The 18,170-nt window shown below is 41.3% G+C and overlaps 1 long non-coding RNA gene across 1 annotated transcript in view; it reads left to right on the forward strand.

Annotated features, from left to right (window-relative positions):
* The window catches only part of LOC140728715 (uncharacterized), a 66,912-nt gene extending 56,081 nt beyond the window's left edge, over positions 1–10,831 (forward strand). The window contains exon 3 of the long non-coding RNA XR_012099161.1: positions 9,981–10,831. This is a non-coding gene — a long non-coding RNA (uncharacterized lncRNA). The remainder of the gene's footprint in view (positions 1–9,980) is intronic.
* Positions 10,832–18,170: the final 7,339 nt, after the last annotated feature.

Genomic DNA, 18,170 nt, shown 5'->3' on the forward strand with positions numbered 1-18,170 from the left:
GAGGACTATGGGTAACCCTAGGTAATTTCTAAAGTAAGTAGATGTTCAGCACAGCATCGTGGGCCAAAGGGCCTGTATTGGGCCTGTAGGTTTTCTATGTTTCTATGAATTAGAGGGCATGTTGCTATAATGAGAGGTTGGACAAACTTGGGTTGTTTTCTCTGGAGCAGCAGAAGCAGAGGGGAAGGCCTGATAGCGGTTCATAAGATTATGAGACGCAGAGATATCATAGACGGATGCTATATTTTTCCCAGATTGAAATGTCTAATACCATTGTGAGCCAAAGAGCATCTTCCTGAGCTATACTGTTCTGCATTTATGGTCTAAACAAATTAAATACATATCACAATTTGGTAAAGTTCAAGTTCAGTTTATTGTCATTCATCCTTACACATGTACACAGCCAAATGAAACAATATTCTTCTGGTACAAGGTGCATAACACAGTTCATATAACTCAAGTCAGGTCAGGTCAAGTCAAGTCACTTTTTATTGTCATTTCGACCATAACTGCTGGTACAGTACATAGTAAAAAGACGTTTCTCAGGACCATGGTGCTACATGAAACAGTACAAAAGCTACACTGAACTATGTAAAAACAACACAGAAAAAAAAAACTACACTACACTACAGACCTACCCAGGACTGCATAAAGGTCACAAAACAGTGCAGGCATTACAATAAATAATAAACAAAACAACAGGCACAGTAGAGGGCAGTAAGTTGGTGCCAGTCCAGGCTCTGGGTATTGAGGAGTCTGATGGCTTGGGGGAAGAAACTGTTACATAGTCTGGTCGTGAGAGCCTGAATGCTTTGGTGCCTTTTCCCAGATGGTAGGAGAGTTTGTATGAGGGGTGCGGGGGGTTTTCATAATGCTGTTTGCTTTGCGGATGTAACGCGTAGTGTAAATGTCTGTAATGGCGGGAAGAGAGACCCCGATGATCTTCTCAGCTGACCTCACTATCCGCTGTAGGGTCTTGCGATCCGAGATGGTGCAATTTCCGAACCAGGCAGTGATGCAGCTGCTTAGGATGCTCTCAATACAACCTCTGTAGAATGTGATGAGGATGGAGGTTGGGAGATGGACTTTCCTCAGCCTTTGCAGAAAGTAGAGAATCTGCTGGGCTTTCTTTGCTATGAAACTGGTGTTGAGGGACCAGGTGAGATTCTTTGCCAGGTGAACACCAAGAAATTTGGTGCTGTTTACGATCTCTACCAAGGAGCCATCGATGTTCAGTGGGGAGTGGTCGCTCCGTGCCCTCCTGAAGTCAACAACCATCTCTTTTGTTTTTTTTCACATTCAGAGACAGGTTGTTGACTATGCACACAATACAAAAATATTACACAAATAAATTAATTAATAATGAGGTGCATTTATGACACACTATAAGTTGGTGAATCTGTGGAATTCATTGCACACATGGCTGTGAAGGCCAAGACAATGGGTATAATTAAAGTGGAGGTTGATAAGTTATTGATCAGTAAGGGCAACAAAGGTTACAGGGAGAAGGCAGGAGAATAGGGTTCAGAGAGATAATAAATTAGCCATGATAGAATAGATATGATGGGCTGGGTGGCCTAATTCTGCTTCAAGTCTTAAGATCTTATGGAGCAGGAGGAGGAGGCTATTGTTTTATTACCCAATGAGTGTAGATACAGCAAAGAGCAGTTGTATGCATATCCACAGGACAAAACTGGACTATCTAGGTAAGCAGTTTAATATCTTCCAGGGTAAAACAACTGACCTGATTAGAAACCTGTTTATCTTCCTGAATAAACTTTCTCTTCTACAAACAATGTGTCATATCATGATATTAGACCACCTACAAAATACACTGCTGCAATTCTGTAACTATATGGTATACCTGTAATCTCCATCACCTAAATGATAGGGACGACTATAGCATGGAAGCATCATCAGCAAATTGATTGGCTTCTGTTGATCCTGTCTATCTATCTCTCCATTCTACCAATCCATCAAAACCCAGAACTCCCTAAGCAGTGGGTTTTCATATTTTCACCTCAAGCACTGCTGCAGGGTGAGAAGCTCTGCTCCTACAACTTCATCAAATTATTTTTGATGGTTCATTAAATCCAACAACGTGTACACCAAATGTGTGAATAAATAAATTAAGGCAAATACTCCTCATTTACTCCCTCAGCTATGAAATTATTTCAATTTCTGTTCCTCCCTGCCCTCCCCATCTCCTTCCCTTTACACCAAGCTCCACCCTTTCTCCCATAATGGACCATCTTCAGTAGTCTGTGATCACTATCGACGCTCACTTCGCAGACTCTGTCACTATTTCTAGATCTTAGATTAGAATAGCTTTATTTGTCATATGCACGCCGAAACATACAGTAAGATGTATCATTGTTCACGTTGTGCTGGGGACATGTGAAACCACACTTCCGATGCCAACAGCATGCTCTCATCTCACGAACCCTAACCATATGTCCTTATGGAATGAATCTGAAGGAAACAAACTCCACTATAGTGCTACCCTTTTCCATCCGCCTATCAAATGTCCTTATGTGGATCCACCTATCAATTGCCAGCTCCTGCTCCACCCTCCCTTTCACCTCTCTGTGCTGGCTTTCTGCTCTGCAGTTTCAATCCAGACCCAAAATACTGAATATCCATTTCTCTTATCAATGCTGCCTGATCTGTTGTGCCCCTCTAGATCTAAGTGCATTGTTTAATAATTTCAATGGCTACTTAAGTAGAATTGATGAACTGGGGTAGTGGAGGTATAATTTGTCCATCAGTGCTGATCACCCCATCCTTGACTAAGCTGTTCCACCGTGAACACGATCTGTTATGAGTCAACATGATGCTTTCAGATCAGGTCACGCATAGCACATACCTCCACCGCACCGCTGAGGTGCGTTTCACGCTGAGCAGCAGTGATCATCCGATTGGCCTATCAGAGTTCTCTTTGAGAACTAGCTGATGATCAGCATTTCTGATCTGGCTATTGTTCACAATTGTACTTAATAAAATAAAATCAAGTCATCATCCAAGCCTTGTTTTTGCATCAAATAAATAAAAAATACACATAGAGGAACTAATCACCCTTAGCTTCTGACTAGATTCTGCCTCCTGCATGCCTTTAGCTGTCCAACTGCTTTTATCCAGGCCTCCTAATGTCCTGCAGTATGACCTTGGAAGGCTGATCACTTCTGATAAAGGATGGCTTTGCACAACAGTAAGAGAACCTTTGAAGCCAGAGTTCAGGCTTTGATCCCTATAGTTTCGGCAGTTTGCGTAGTTGGTTGTCAGACAACTTCAAAGTCTCTGGCAGAGAAGAATTTGTAGAATCATGGATAATACAGTCTTGACAAAGTACGGAAAGTATGTCTCCCTCTCTCTTTGGATGGGACATCATTAATCCGACTAATGTGCTGGAGCGACGGTTGCTGGCGTCACACAACATCCTGAGCAGTCGTTGAATGATGGTAGTCAAGGATTATGCAATAGCATGAAACTATGTGTCAGAAGGGGAGCTTCTATTTATAGTGCTCAAGCCCCGGGTGGTTTCACCTGTGCTGTGATATAGGCTAAAATACCAGCCACTGGATGCTGAATGTAGTTAGTTTCATAAAATATGAAATGGAGATAGACCTGGATCTGCACAGTCACGCGTAAACCTGGATCCCTACTGTCACATGTAAACCTGGATCCCTACTGTCACATGTAAACCTGGATCCGCACGGTCACGCGTAAACCTGGATCCGCACGGTCACGCATAAACCTGGATCCGCACGGTCACGCGTAAACCTGGATCCCTACTGTCACATGTAAACCTGGATCCCTACTGTCACGTGTAAACCTGGATCCGCACGGTCACGCGTAAACCTGGATCCGCACGGTCACGCGTAAACCTGGATCCGCACGGTCACGCGTAAACCTGGATCTGCACAGTCACGCGTAAACCTGGATCCCTACTGTCACATGTAAACCTGGATCCCTACTGTCATGTGTAAACCTGGATCCGCACGGTCATGCGTAAACCTGGATCCGCACGGTCACGCGTAAACCTGGATCTGCACGGTCATGCGTAAACCTGGATCCGCACGGTCACGCGTAAACCTGGATCCCTACTGTCACGTGTAAACCTGGATCTGCACGGTCACGCATAAACCTGGATCCGCACGGTCACGCGTAAACCTGGATCCGCACGGTCACGCGTAAACCTGGATCCGCACGGTCACGCGTAAACCTGGATCTGCACAGTCACGCGTAAACCTGGATCCCTACTGTCACATGTAAACCTGGATCCCTACTGTCATGTGTAAACCTGGATCCGCACGGTCATGCGTAAACCTGGATCCGCACGGTCACGCGTAAACCTGGATCTGCACGGTCATGCGTAAACCTGGATCCGCACGGTCACGCGTAAACCTGGATCCGCACGGTCACGCGTAAACCTGGATCCGCACGGTCACGCGTAAACCTGGATCCCTACTGTCACGTGTAAACCTGGATCTGCACGGTCACGCATAAACCTGGATCCGCACGGTCATGTGTAAACCTGGATCCGCACGGTCACGCGTAAACCTGGATCCGCACGGTCACGTGTAAACCTGGATCTGCACGGTCACGCGTAAACCTGGATCCGCACGGTCATGTGTAAACCTGGGTCTGCACAGTCACGCGTAAACCTGGATCTGCATGGTCACGCACAAACCTGGAGCCGCACGGTCACACGTAAACCTGGATCCGCACGGTCACGAGTAAACCTGGATCCGCACGGTCACGAGTAAACCTGAATCCGCACGGTCACACGTAAACCTGGATCCGCACGGTCACGAGTAAACCTGAATCCGCACGGTCACACGTAAACCTGGATCCGCACGGACACGCGTAAACCTGGATCCGCACGGTCACGCGTAAACCTGAATCCGCATGGTCACGTGTAAACCTGGATCTGCACGGTCACGCACAAACCTGAATCCGCATGGTCACGCGTAAACCTGGAGCCGCACGGTCACGTGTAAACCTGGGTCTGCACAGTCACGTGTAAACCTGGAGCCGCACGGTCACGTGTAAACCTGGGTCTGCACAGTCACGTGTAAACCTGGAGCCGCACGGTCACGTGTAAACCTGGGTCTGCACAGTCACGCACAAATTTGTGTGGGTGTTCGCAGCCGGGATCCTTTGTGACCTTTGACATTGTTGACAGGTTTTCAAGCAGCCAGCAAGGTGTGATGGGGGGAAGCTACTTGATATCAATATCAGGTCTTACTCAGTCCAGTGACAGCAGAATGACAGAGTGACACCTCTAGTAGAGGTGCTGTCTCTCATTCCTAGAGATCTGTGTTAATTGTTGACCTCCAGACCTGACTCACCAAGTGCTTGAAATACTGCATGATGCAAACTCCAGATAAGAAACTATCCAGCCCAATGCATTTCAAGTCAGCGTCGACGACTTCAACCAGGCTTGTTTGAAGAAAAACCTGTCCAATTACAATCACCATATAACCTACAGCACCAAAGATCCCAATACCCCATTCCAGACTCAGAGTGTATTTCGGTAAATCTGACCACGTGGCTGTCCTCCTCATTTTGTGCAGGCAGAGGCTAAAGAGCAAAGCTCCAGAGGTTAGGGCAATAAGGAGAAGGTTGTGGAAGACAGAGAAGAAGCTTCAAGTCAGTGGACTTGGCAAAGTTCAAGGACTCATCTGTGGATCTGAAGGAATATACCATGGTTATCAAGGACATTATTAGAACAGTTGCATGTGAGTGTGTCTGCCAAAATCGTTCAGAGTCTTCCCATCCAGAAGCCCTGGATGAACTATGAAATCCACATTCTGCTGAGGGCCAGGTCAGAGTCATTCAGGTCTGGTGACCAAAAAAGTTACAAGAGGTCCAAGTATGATCTCCAGAAAGCCATCCCATGGGCTAAGTGACAACTCCAGACTAAATCTGCCTCAATGAAGGATGCTCGACAGTTGTGGCAGGGCTCGAATGCTATCATTTCTTATAAATTAAAATCAAGCAAAATAGGTAACAACAGGGCTTTGATTCCAGATTAGCTCGATACCTTCTCTGCTTGCTTTGACTGTCAAAACATCGCAAACTGTGATTTCAGTCCCTGAGGCTGACATGCGAATAGCCTTCAGGAGGGAAAACCCACAGAAAGCATCATGATACCAAAACCTGTGCAGATCAGCTGAGCAAACACGAGGAAATCTGCAGGTGCTGGAAATTCAAACGACACACACAAAATGCTGATGGAACACAGCAGGCCAGGCAGCATCTATAAGGAGAAGCGCTGTCGACGTTTCGGGCCGAGACCCTTCGTCAGGACTAACTGAAAGGAAAGATACTAAGAGATTTGAAAGTAGTGGGGGGAGGGGGAAATGCAAAATGATAGAAGACCGGAGGGGTTGGGATGAAGCTAAAGGCTGGAAAGGTGATTGGCGAAAGTGATACAGAGCTGGAGAAGGGAAAGGATCATGGGATGGGAGGTCTCAGGAGAAAGAAAGGAGCAGGGAGGAGCACCAGAGGGAGATGGAGAACAAGCAGAGTGATGGGCAGAGAGAGAAAAAAAAACAAACAACTAAATATGTCAGGGATGGGGTAAGAAGGAGAGGAGGGGCATTAACGGAAGTTAGGGAAGTCAATGTTCATGCCATCAGGTTGGAGGCTACCAGGCCAGTATATAAGGTGTTGTTCCTCCAACCTGAGTGTGGCTTCATCTTTACAGTAGAGGAGGCCATGGATAGACATATCAGAATGGGAATGGGACGTGGAATTAAAATGTGTGGCCACTGGGAGATCCTGTTTTCTCTGGCGGACCAAGCATAGGTGTTTAGTGAAATGGTCTCCTAGTCTGCGTTGGGTCTCACCAATATATAAAAGGCCACACCGGGAGCACCGGATGCAGTATACCACACCAGCCGACTCACAGGTGAAGTGTCGCCTCACCTGGAAGGACTGTCTGGGGCCCTGAATGGTGGTGAGGGAGCTAGTGTAAGGGCAGGTGTAGCACTTGTCCTGCTTACAAGGATAAGTGCCAGGAGGGAGATCGGTGGGAAGGGACGGGGAGAATGAATGGACAAGGGAGTCATGTAGGGAGCGATCCCTGTGGAAAGCAGAAAGAGGGGGGAGGGAAAGATGTGCTTGGTAGTGGGATCCCGTTGGAGGTGGCAGAAGTTACAGAGAATTATACGTTGGACCTGGAGGCTGGTGGGGTGGTAGGTAGATCCTTAACCCCTTGCTTCAGCAGTCTGAGGTACCCTCCTGCTTCAAGCAGACGTCACTTATACTGGTGTCTAAAACAAACATGGTAACCAGCCTCAACGACTATCGTACAGCAGCACCTACATCCGCATTGATGAAATATTTTCAGAGGCTGGCAATGAAACATAGTAACTCCTGGCTGAAAAATGACTTGAATCTGCTCCAATTTGCCTATCGGAGCAGCAGATGCTCAGCGGGTGCCATCTCATTGGTTCTTCACTCAACCCTGGAACATTCGGACAGCCAAGATGCATCTATCAGGATGCTCATTATCAACTACAGCTTGGCATTCAATGCCACCTTCCCCTCGAAACTAATGAGTAACTTCCAGACCTTGTCTCCAACGGATCCTTTTGCAAATGTATTTCCTCAGTTGCAGACTACAGACTATTCAGATACACAACAACTTCTCTTCCACAAGACTGAGTGCTTAGCCCCCTGCTCTACTCACTTTACACTTATAACTGCGCATCTAAGCACAGCTCTGATGCCATATTTAACTTTGCTGACAACACCACTGTCATAGGCCAGATAAAAGGAGGTGATGAATCAGTATATTGGAGGGAGTTTGACATTTGACAGAGGGGTGCCACAACAGCCAACCCCTTATTCAATGTCAGCAAGACCAAGGAGCTGATTATTGATTTCAAGAGGAGGAAACAGAAGGTGCATGAGCCTGCCCTCATCAGAGGTGGAGAGGGTCAGCAACTTAAATTCTTTATTATTATCATTTTGGAGGGCCTGTCCTGAGCTCAGCATGTAGATGCAATTATGAAGAAAGCATAGCAGTGCCTTTACTTCCTTAGGAGTTTGTGAAGATTCGGCATGACATCTAAAACCTTGAAAAACTTCTAAAGATGTGTGGTGGAGAGTATATTGACTGGCTGCATCACCATCTGGTATGGAAACACCAATGCTCTTGAATGGAAAATCCCACAAAAAGCTGTGGATATGGCCCGGTTCATCATGGGTAAAGTCCTCCCCACCACCAAGCACATCTACATCATGTTGGCTCAGGAAAGCATCATCCATTATCAGCATCCCCCACCACCCTGGTCATGCACTTTTCTCACTGCTGCCATCGAGAAAAAGGTACAGGACCCTCCGGACTCACACAACCAGGTTCAGAAACCGTGATTATCCCTCAACTACCGGGCTCTTAAACTAAAGGGGATAACTTCACTTGCCCCATCATTGAAATGTTCCCTCAACACATGGACTCACTTTCAGGGACTCTTCACCTCATATTCCTGATATTTATTATTTAGTTACTTATTAATATTATTTACTTCTTTTTGTATTAGCCGTTTGCTGTCTTTTGTACACTGGTTGAATTCTCAAGGTGATGCAGTCTTTCATTGATTTCATTATGGTTAATATTCTATTATGGATTTAGTGAATATCCTCGCAAGTAAATGAATCTCAGGGATGTATAGGGTGACATGTATGTACTTTGATAATAAATTTACTTTGAACATTGTACTTTGCCTGTGTGCAGTTTTCATGTTCTTCTGTAATTGTATGTATTTCTCTTGGGTGCCCTTGTTTTCTCTCACATCCCAAAGATGGGCATTTTGGCAGGCTTTTTAGCCAACATAACTTGCTGCAAGTGTGTAGGAGAGTGGTAGAACTTTGGGGTGGTTGATGGGAATGTGGGGGTATAAATTCAATTTATGTAGGGTTAGTGTAAATGGAAGGTTGATGGTTAACACAGTTTCCTTGTTTTATCTCTCTAAGAGTCAATGAGTTCTCTAGAGCTGAGATTATGTGAGATTTGATTTTCTACAAAGCTGACAAACCTTTCTCCTTCACTCCCTGTTACTCACTATGTACCAACCAGACATTTAAACCTCCCCCTCAGTACAGGACCAGCTTTTGTGTTGGTGGAAATACCACCTCATCAATTGGGCAGCTCTGTGCATCTGCAGAAGGAAAGCAAAGTGTTAAATTTCTGGTGAAGTGGGTAGTGGCAGGTAAGATCTGCAGCACTGCTTCATCAGAAAAGACTGCAGACTGAGCGGGGTGGAATCAGAAAAGAGGACACCATTATCCTGAACAGACTGTCCTGCTATTAGTTGCACGTGCCATGGCAACTGCAGTACTAATTAGCTCCACTCTCTCCTCCAATTTGCATGAATAGGGTCTTGTTGCTCTTTGTCTGTTGTTAGCGTTGCCCATATGACCTGTTCAGCTGTAAAGAAGGAACAAATGTGAAAATGTAGCAGAATGTCTTCAGGGTGCATTTGCCATGGCTAAATAACTAACAGTGTGTGGACGTGTGACATGTGTGTGAAAGGTTTCTTGGTGCTGGGGCAAGTTTGGGACGGTGTAGTAAGTAGATTGTATTTGCAGGTCAGGAAGGAGTTCTGATTGATAGAAATTCTCAATGGGTGAATTATAGGGGTGTTTTGTACTGTGTAGGTGTGAGGGAGCAGCTGCAAATATTGAGATGAAATTTGAGGATGTCTTCACTGACGTGATGTCAACAGAAATATATATCATTTTCCTGCTTACAATTTTTATATTGTTAATCTGATGTTGGCATTACACCATTTCTAGAATAGTTAAATAAGGTGACAAGTACAAACTGCATCACTCTTCCAGTTTACAGAATATCTTTTTTTTAATTTGTGCACATTGTAGACTGAGTTTTTAACTGTTTAAATGTTATTTACTATTTTTAACCTTTTGTAAAGATCTGCTATGGGAGTTATCACAGTTCTCTTTTACAGCACAGCCCAGAATGAATGACCTTGACAAGTAAAATGGTCAGACTGAAAGAGAAGATCCAGCATTTGACTTTTGCTCATACAGCAGTATCTGGACACATCAAACAGAAAAATACTTGGTAGAAAATTTAGCTGACACTGCCAGTTTGGATTGAATGACCTTTCCTTTGATATTTACCACAAGAGACAATTTGATGTTAAATCCACTCTATTATAATTCCAAGTGTGTTTTGCGTTTTATGCTCGTCTATTGTAATTTTGATTAGTGAATCAAAGATTTAAGCCTATTGCTCCCTACAAAACTTTTTGGACTTATTTACTATATGTGCGGTCTCATTTTTTTTTTCTTAAATGAAATTAATGGCTGGGTAAATGGGAATTCAGAATGTTCAATGGATTTCCAGGAGGGCTTGATCAGATTTGCCTGTATGCACTTTGAAATATTACTGGGAGATCACAAAAGGAAGATAAGTGCTTAAAATCCAGAGGTAATAGGGATGTTATGAAATATTCAAGGGTATATATGGTCCAGGGGAAATGATATTTAATGTCTGCTGTCACCTCATGACCTATTGATTTAAATGACTATTTTGGATGATATGAAAAGTTCCAAATTTTTTTTCAAAACACCCCTCTAAAATTTGAAAAGTTAAGATATTTAAAATAGAGTCATGTGGATTTGAATCTATAATGCCAAATTGCACATTTCTGCCCAGGATATATCTTTGATTAGAAGTGAGCTAAAGGTTTAAGAGTACAGTGTTCTATCCTTTATGCATAGTTGATCTTGGTTTTATTATCGTGTGTTGGCATCCTTCTGTCTCAAAAGAGGGGGGTAGCTGTGGTGAACTACATATACTTGTCTGGACATGCCCCCCCCCCCCGCTGACTGCTCCTGTGGCTCCTCCCACAGACCCCAGTATAAAGGCGATTGAAGACTGAGCCCTGGCCTCAGTCTGCAGGATGTAGTGAGGTGGTCAATTGCTGTTTGTTCTTTCTTCCAGCCAATAAAAGCCTATATCTCACCTCACGTCTCCAAGAGTTATTGATGGTGCATCAGTAGCACATGGCAAAAGTCACATCATGGTGGTGCACTTCCTAAAGTGGCTAAAGAGTGTCACTCTGGAATGGCAGCCCCTTCCACACTGGCTGCAGGTGAAGGAAGATGGGCATCTAGTTGCAGTAGCTCTGCTCTTCTGTCATTCGTCTGCAGCAATTTGGATTGAAAGGTTCACTCTACACCATCACAATAGGACTGCTGAGTCTCTCAAAAGCAGAGGTGGAGGTGCATGCCTCATGAACAACTCCTCTTGGTGCACAACTCTATCAGTGATATCCTAATTCTATTCACCAGACCTGCAATATCTTGTAATTTAGGGCTGTCCATTTAACCTGTCATGAGAGATTTTTTTTTTAAATTATGCATTTTCTACAACACTACAGCAAAATAAAAACCCCAAGAACAAGATAGGAAATTAATATAGTGCAAGGTAAACATACAATGATAATATAATTCACAACAATAATTGAAAAAGCACCCAAATTAAAGTTGTGTAAAGTTAGTGTCCCCCCACCCCCGCAAAGAAAAAAAAACTCCAGACCAACCACAGCAAAATGTAGAAAATATAAATCAGAACATTCAAACCCCCAAAACTGTAAATACAAGTAAAAACAGAAGATAATAATGCCTACTACCAAAAAAAAAAGCTGGAAGTAAGGGACTGAAAAAGAAACTTAATCAGAAGAGAGGTTATGAAAATATTCAATAAAATGTCCCCAGACCTTATGAAACTTTATGTCCGAATTAAGAATTGAGTAGTGAATTTTTTCAAGGTCTAAACAGGACATAATATCATCGAGCCATTGGGCGTGCGTGGGTGGGGAAACATCTCTCCACCTAAGAAGAATTAGACGTCTAGTCAGAAGAGAAGCAAAAGATAATGTTCAACATTTAATCAAGCTCAAATGTATATCCATCTCACCCAAGGAACCAAGAAGAGCAATTAGAGGGTTAGGTTCTAAGTGGCAGTTCAGAATATGAGATAAAGTTAGGAAAACATCTCTCCAAAATTTCTCTGGACTAGGGCAGGTCCAGTACATATGAATGAGTGAAGCCTCGCCACTTTTGTATTTATCACAAACCGGACTAATATTAGGGTAAAATCAAGACAATTTAGATTTGGACATGTGTGCCCTATGAACAATCTTAAACTGTAAAAGACAGTGGTGTGCACAAAGAGAAGTTGAGTTAACTGACTTGAGAATCGAGTCCCAAACCACATCAGATAAGAGAATATTTAAGTCATGCTCCCAAGCCATTCTAATTTTATCCAAAGGGGCACGCCGTAAGGGTACTAATTTATCATGAATAAAAGATATTAAGCCTTTACCCAATGGATTAATAGAAAGAAACAAGTCCATAGTGTTTTTCTCTCGCATCTCAGGAAAGTTGGGTAATAAAGGATTAATGAAGTGTCTAATTTGGAAGTATCTAAAGAAATGGGCATTAGGTAGATTAAACTTAGCAGAAAGTTGTTGAAAAGGTGAAACGATTGTCAATGAAAAGATCTTCAAAATACCTAATGCCCTTTCTATACCAATCATAGAATGTTGAATCGTGCATAGAAGGTAAAAAAAAAGGTGATTATGTAAAATAGGACTAGAAAGGGAAAAACCACAGAAACCATTAAATTTCCTAAACTGGGCCCATATTCACAGAGTGTGTCTAACAAGAGGATTAACAATTAGTCTAGGCAAACTACTAGGGAGTGCAGAAATAGAAAGATCCTTAGTGGAATTCAGCTCCATTGCCACCCATTTAGGGCGGTCAGACTGGCTATGAGAAAAAGACCAGAAGGTAAGACAACGATTGTTAGCTGCCCAATAATATAAATGAAAATTAGGTAAGGCCATACCACCTATTTTAGATTTTTGAAGGTATGCTTTATTAATTCTAGAACGATTACTCTTCCACAAATAGGACAAAAGAATAGAGACTAAGGAATTAAAAAAGGTTTTAGAAATAAAAAAAATAAAAATAAAAATAAAAAAAATTAAAAAGAGAGATTTTAGCAATCATTTTGTTACATTCCATCTCAGGCCAATACCTGAGGTGGAATATACCAAAATGATGATGTGGGCAATGGGATCAACATGCATGAAGAAGCACACTCTAATGCTTTCACCGTCATTTTGGAGGATTTTAATCAGGCCAGCTTGAAAAAGTCACTAAATAATTACCATCAACTAATCACTTGTACTACCAGAAGAAGCAACACACTAGACCAGTTACACCATCATCAAGAATGCCTACTGTGCTATTCCACACCCTCAGTTTGGAAAGTCTGATCATCTGACTCTACTTCTACTCCCTGAGTATAGGCAGAAACTGAAGACTGCAGCACCAGTAGTGAGGACCAAGAAGGTTTGAACAAGGAAAACATAGGAGAACTTACAGGACTGCATCAAATCAGTGGACTGAACTTTAATCAGGCATTTATTTTTGAATCTGGATGAGTATGCCGCAATTGTTACTGACTTTGTAAAAACCTGTGTAGATGTGTCTGTGCTTGCTGTACGTTCCCAAACCAAAAGCTGTGAATGAACCAGAAGCTTCTTGATCTGCTGTGGGCTAGATCTGTGGCATTTCAGTCTGGTGACCCTGCATGTACAAGAAAACCAGGTATGACTTGCAGAGGGTCATTTCAAGAGCAAAGAAACAATTCCAGGCGACAACCGATGCACGTCAACTCTGATGGGGTTTGCAGGACATTACTTCCTACAAAGTGAAACCCAATAGCATGAATGGCAACCATAATTCACTGCCAGATGAGCTCAACGCCTTTAGTGCCCCCTTTGAAAGGGCGAATATAGCTACTGCAGTGAAGATCCCTGCTGCACCCAATGAGTTTGTGATCTCTGTCTAGGAGGTTGATGTCAGGCTGTCTTTCAGGAGGGTGAAACCTTGCAAGGTGGCAGGCCCCAATGGAGTACCTGGCAAGGCTCTGAAAATTTGTGCCAACCAGCTGGCGGGAGATTTCAAGGACATTAACTTCTCACTGCTACGGTCAGAAGTTCCCACAATTATACCAGTGCCTAAGAATAGCAGGGTGAATTGCCTTAATGACTATTGCCCAGTAACACTCACATCTACAGTGATGAAATGCTTTGAGAGGTTGACCATAGCCAGAATCAACTCATACCTCAGCAAGAACCTGGACCCACTGCAATTTGCCTATTGCCACAATAGGTCCTTTCCAATGTTTTTATTAATTTGCATATAAGGATATGGAGTACAAGAAAAAATATATATATATCAATGCAATATACTAAATTGCATATAAAGACTCCTTACCCTATATTTGTACAGATTAATTAATTTGTAACATTGAAATATAGTAATTTTATTATATAAAAATATCTAACCCACTACCAAGACCAAAGCAGATTAGTAAAGAAAAAAAGGAAAAAATAATATTAGTCATCATCTGTGCTTTAACAGCAAATCAAAGGTTTTGAAAATAATTCAGAAAAGGTTCCCACAATGTTTGAAAGTCTTGGCTAGATTCAAAGATCGAACATCAAATCTTCTCTAAATTTAAACATGACATTTCATCACATAATCATTGGGCGTGAATAGGAGGGGCTGCATCTTTCCATTTAAGCAAGAGCGTCCTTCTGGTCATAAGAGAAATAAAAGCCAAAATGTGCAAATAAGATGACTCCAAAATAATATCCTTTCCTCCAACAATACCAAATAAAGCTGTCAAAGGATTAGGCTTAAAGTTTACTATGAAAAGTATCGAGAAAATTTGAAGTACTTCTTTCCAATATTTTCCAAGACTCGGACATGTCCAAAACATATGAATGAGTGCAGCTTCTCCATTATTACATTTATCACAATATGGAGATATATCTAAATAAAAACAAGACAATTTATCCTTGGTCATATGGGCCCAAGGGACCACTTTAAATTGTAGGAGAGAGAGGTGGGCACATAACAATGAAGTGTTAACCAATTTAAAAATTTGACTCTAAGTTTCCTCAGAAATTGAAGTCTGTAAATCTTGTTCTCAAAAATGTTTAAATTTATCTAAAGGATCACTTCTCATTCCCAACAGCATATTATAACTATTAGATATAGATCCATTATAAAAAGGTTTCAAATTAAAAATTACATCTAGCAGATTCTTATCAGGACTTTTAGTAAAGGTACTTATTTGAGACCGTAAAAAATCTCTTATTTGTGGGTATCAAAAAAAAATGAGTTTTGGATAAACTATGTTTAGTTGACAGTTGTTCAAACAAAAATAGTCTTCCCTCTACAATTAAGTCCTGAAAGTATTTAATACCTAATCTATCCCATTCTTTAAAAGCCACATCAATCATAGAGGGTTTAGAATAATAATTAGAAAAAATGGGACTTGAAAGAGAAAATCTCAATAAGCCAAAGTATTTTCGGAATTATATCCAAATTCTCATAGTGTGGTTAACTACCAGATTATCAGTTAACTTACTCAGAGACAAAGGAAGTGAGGATCCAAGAAGAGAAATAATAGAAAATTTATTAACAGAGTTAGTTTCTAAAAACCCACTTCGGGCAATCCTCACAATTAATGAAATATAACCAAAATGTAAGATTCCTTATATTAACTACCCAATAATAAAATCTAAAGTTTGGTAAGGCTAATCCTGCATTCTTTTTATCTTTCTGAAGATGAATTTTATTTAATCTAGAATGCTTATTCTTCCATATATAAGAAGATATAATAGAGTCAAGAGGATCAAAAAAAGATTTAGGAATAAAAACAGGCAATGCCTGAAAAAGATATATAAATTTAGGTAATATATTCATTTTGATAGAGTTAATTCAGCCAATCAGCGATAACGAAAGAAGTGACCAATTTGATAGTATCCTTTTTACATGATTCAATAGGGTAAGAAAATTTTCTCTAAATAGACACTTATAATTTTTAATGATTGTTACAGCTAAGTAAGTAAATTGGTTTCTTACAATTTTAAAAGGAAGGTTAGAATTCCTTTCCCTCAATGTCAGCAAGATGAAGGAATTGGTTGTTGACTTCAGAAGGAGTAGCGGACCGCACAACCCCATCTACATCGGTGATGGGCAGGTGGAACAGGTCAAAAGCTTTAAGTTCCTTGGGGTGAATATCACAAATGACCTGACTTGGACTAACCAAGCAGAGTTCAGTGCCAAGAAGGCCCACCAGCACCTTTACTTCCTGAGAAAGCTGAAGAAATTTGGCTTGTCCCCTAAAACCCTCATTAATTTTTATAGATGCACCGTAGAAAGCATTCCTCTAGGGTACATCACAACCTGGTGTGGAAGTTGTCCTGTCCAAGACCGGAAGAAGCTGCAGGAGATCGTGAACATAGCCCAGCACATCACACAAAACAAATCTTCTATCCTTGGATTCACTCTACACCGCACGCTGTTGGAGCAGTGCTGCCAGGATAATCAAGGACACGACCCACCCAGCCAACACACTTGTTGTCCCTCTTCCCTCCAGGAGAAGTTTCAGGAGCTTGAAGATTTGTATGGCCAGATTTGGGAACAGCTTCTTTCCAACTGTGATAAGACTGCTGAACGGATCCTGACCTAGATCTGGGCCATACCTTCCAAATATCCGGACCTGACTTGCACTACCTTATGTTCCCTTTTCTATTTTCTAATTATGATTTATAATTTAAATTTTTATTATATTTACTTCGATTTGTGCTTCAGGGAGCGCAAAGCACAGAATCAAATATCACTGTGATGATTGTACGCTCTAGTATCAATTGTTTGGTGACAATAAAGTAAAGTAAAGAATTTGTTGGTATCAAATTATTCAAGTGGAAAAGTCCACTTTTATGTAGGTTTAATTTATAACCTGAGAACTGGCTAAAACAGGAGAGTAAAGAAAGTGCATGGGATAACGAAATCTCAACAGTAGAAAAAAATAGCAGCAGATCATCAGTGTGCAGTGAGACTTCATGAATAGTGTCTCTCCTTAAAACACCGGTGATATCATTAGATTCTCGAAAGGCAAAGGCTAAAGTTTCTAAGGCCAGATCAAAAAGCAAAGGGCTCAACAGACAGCCTTGTCTAGTGCCACATTAAAGCTTAAATGGTTTGGAATTATGAGAATTAGTGATAACGCTAGTGGAAGGAGCTAAATAAAGTAATTTAATCCATTGAATGAAAACAGGTCCAAAATTGAATTTTTCTACAGTTTTAAATAAATTATTCCATTCAACTATGTCAAAAGCTTTCTCAGCATCTAGGGATACCACACATTCCAATATCATGTTAGAAGGAGAATAAATAACATTAAAAAATGACTCATTTTAAAGTGAGAATATCGATTTTTGATAAATCCAGTTTGGTTATTGGAAATGACAGATGGTAAAATATTTTCAGTCCTATGGCCCAAAACTTTAGATAGGATCTTAGTATCAACATTAAGTAAAGAAATTGGTCTATAAGAAGAGCATTCAATTGGATCCTTATTCGTTTTAAGAATAAGCCTCATAAAAAGATTGAGGGAGTCTGCCCGACTAGAATTAATCCAAAAAAATTGAACATAAATGAGGAAAAGATCTTGTGAAACTCTCCAGAAAATCCATCTGGACCCGAAGCTTTCCTCAAAGTTAATGAGCGCCGAGCCTCAACAATTTCCTCAAAAGATATAGATTGTTCTAAGAACTTTCTGTTGTCGGAAGAAATTGTAGGAATGTTTAGTTGCTCAAAAAATTGTTCATTATGTGTTATCCTTAGAAGATTCAAAACTATAGAGTTTAGAATGAAATCCTCTAAAAGTATCATTTATTTCTAAATAATCAGTTGTCCTATCACCATTAACTTTGCATATTTCTTTAAACTGCTGTTTAGCTATAAAGGTTTTAATCTGATCAGCCAATAATTTACTTGCTTTATCTCCATGAATATAAAATTGACTTTTATCTTTTAGGAGTTGGGTTTCAATTGGATAGGTTAAAAGGAGCTCATATTTAGTTTTAGTTTCAACACTTCTTTTATATAAGGCAGGCTCTGGAGCCAAGGCATATTCTTGGTCTAATTGTTTCAGCTGATTAGCTAAATCACTTCTCTTTTTATTAACTTTTTTCATAATACTTGCAGTATAAGAAATAATTTGTCCTCTAATATACACCTTAAAGGCATCCCATCTG

The sequence above is a fragment of the Hemitrygon akajei genome, chromosome 6 (assembly GCF_048418815.1).
Source record: "Hemitrygon akajei chromosome 6, sHemAka1.3, whole genome shotgun sequence".
Taxonomy (NCBI): domain Eukaryota; kingdom Metazoa; phylum Chordata; class Chondrichthyes; order Myliobatiformes; family Dasyatidae; genus Hemitrygon; species Hemitrygon akajei.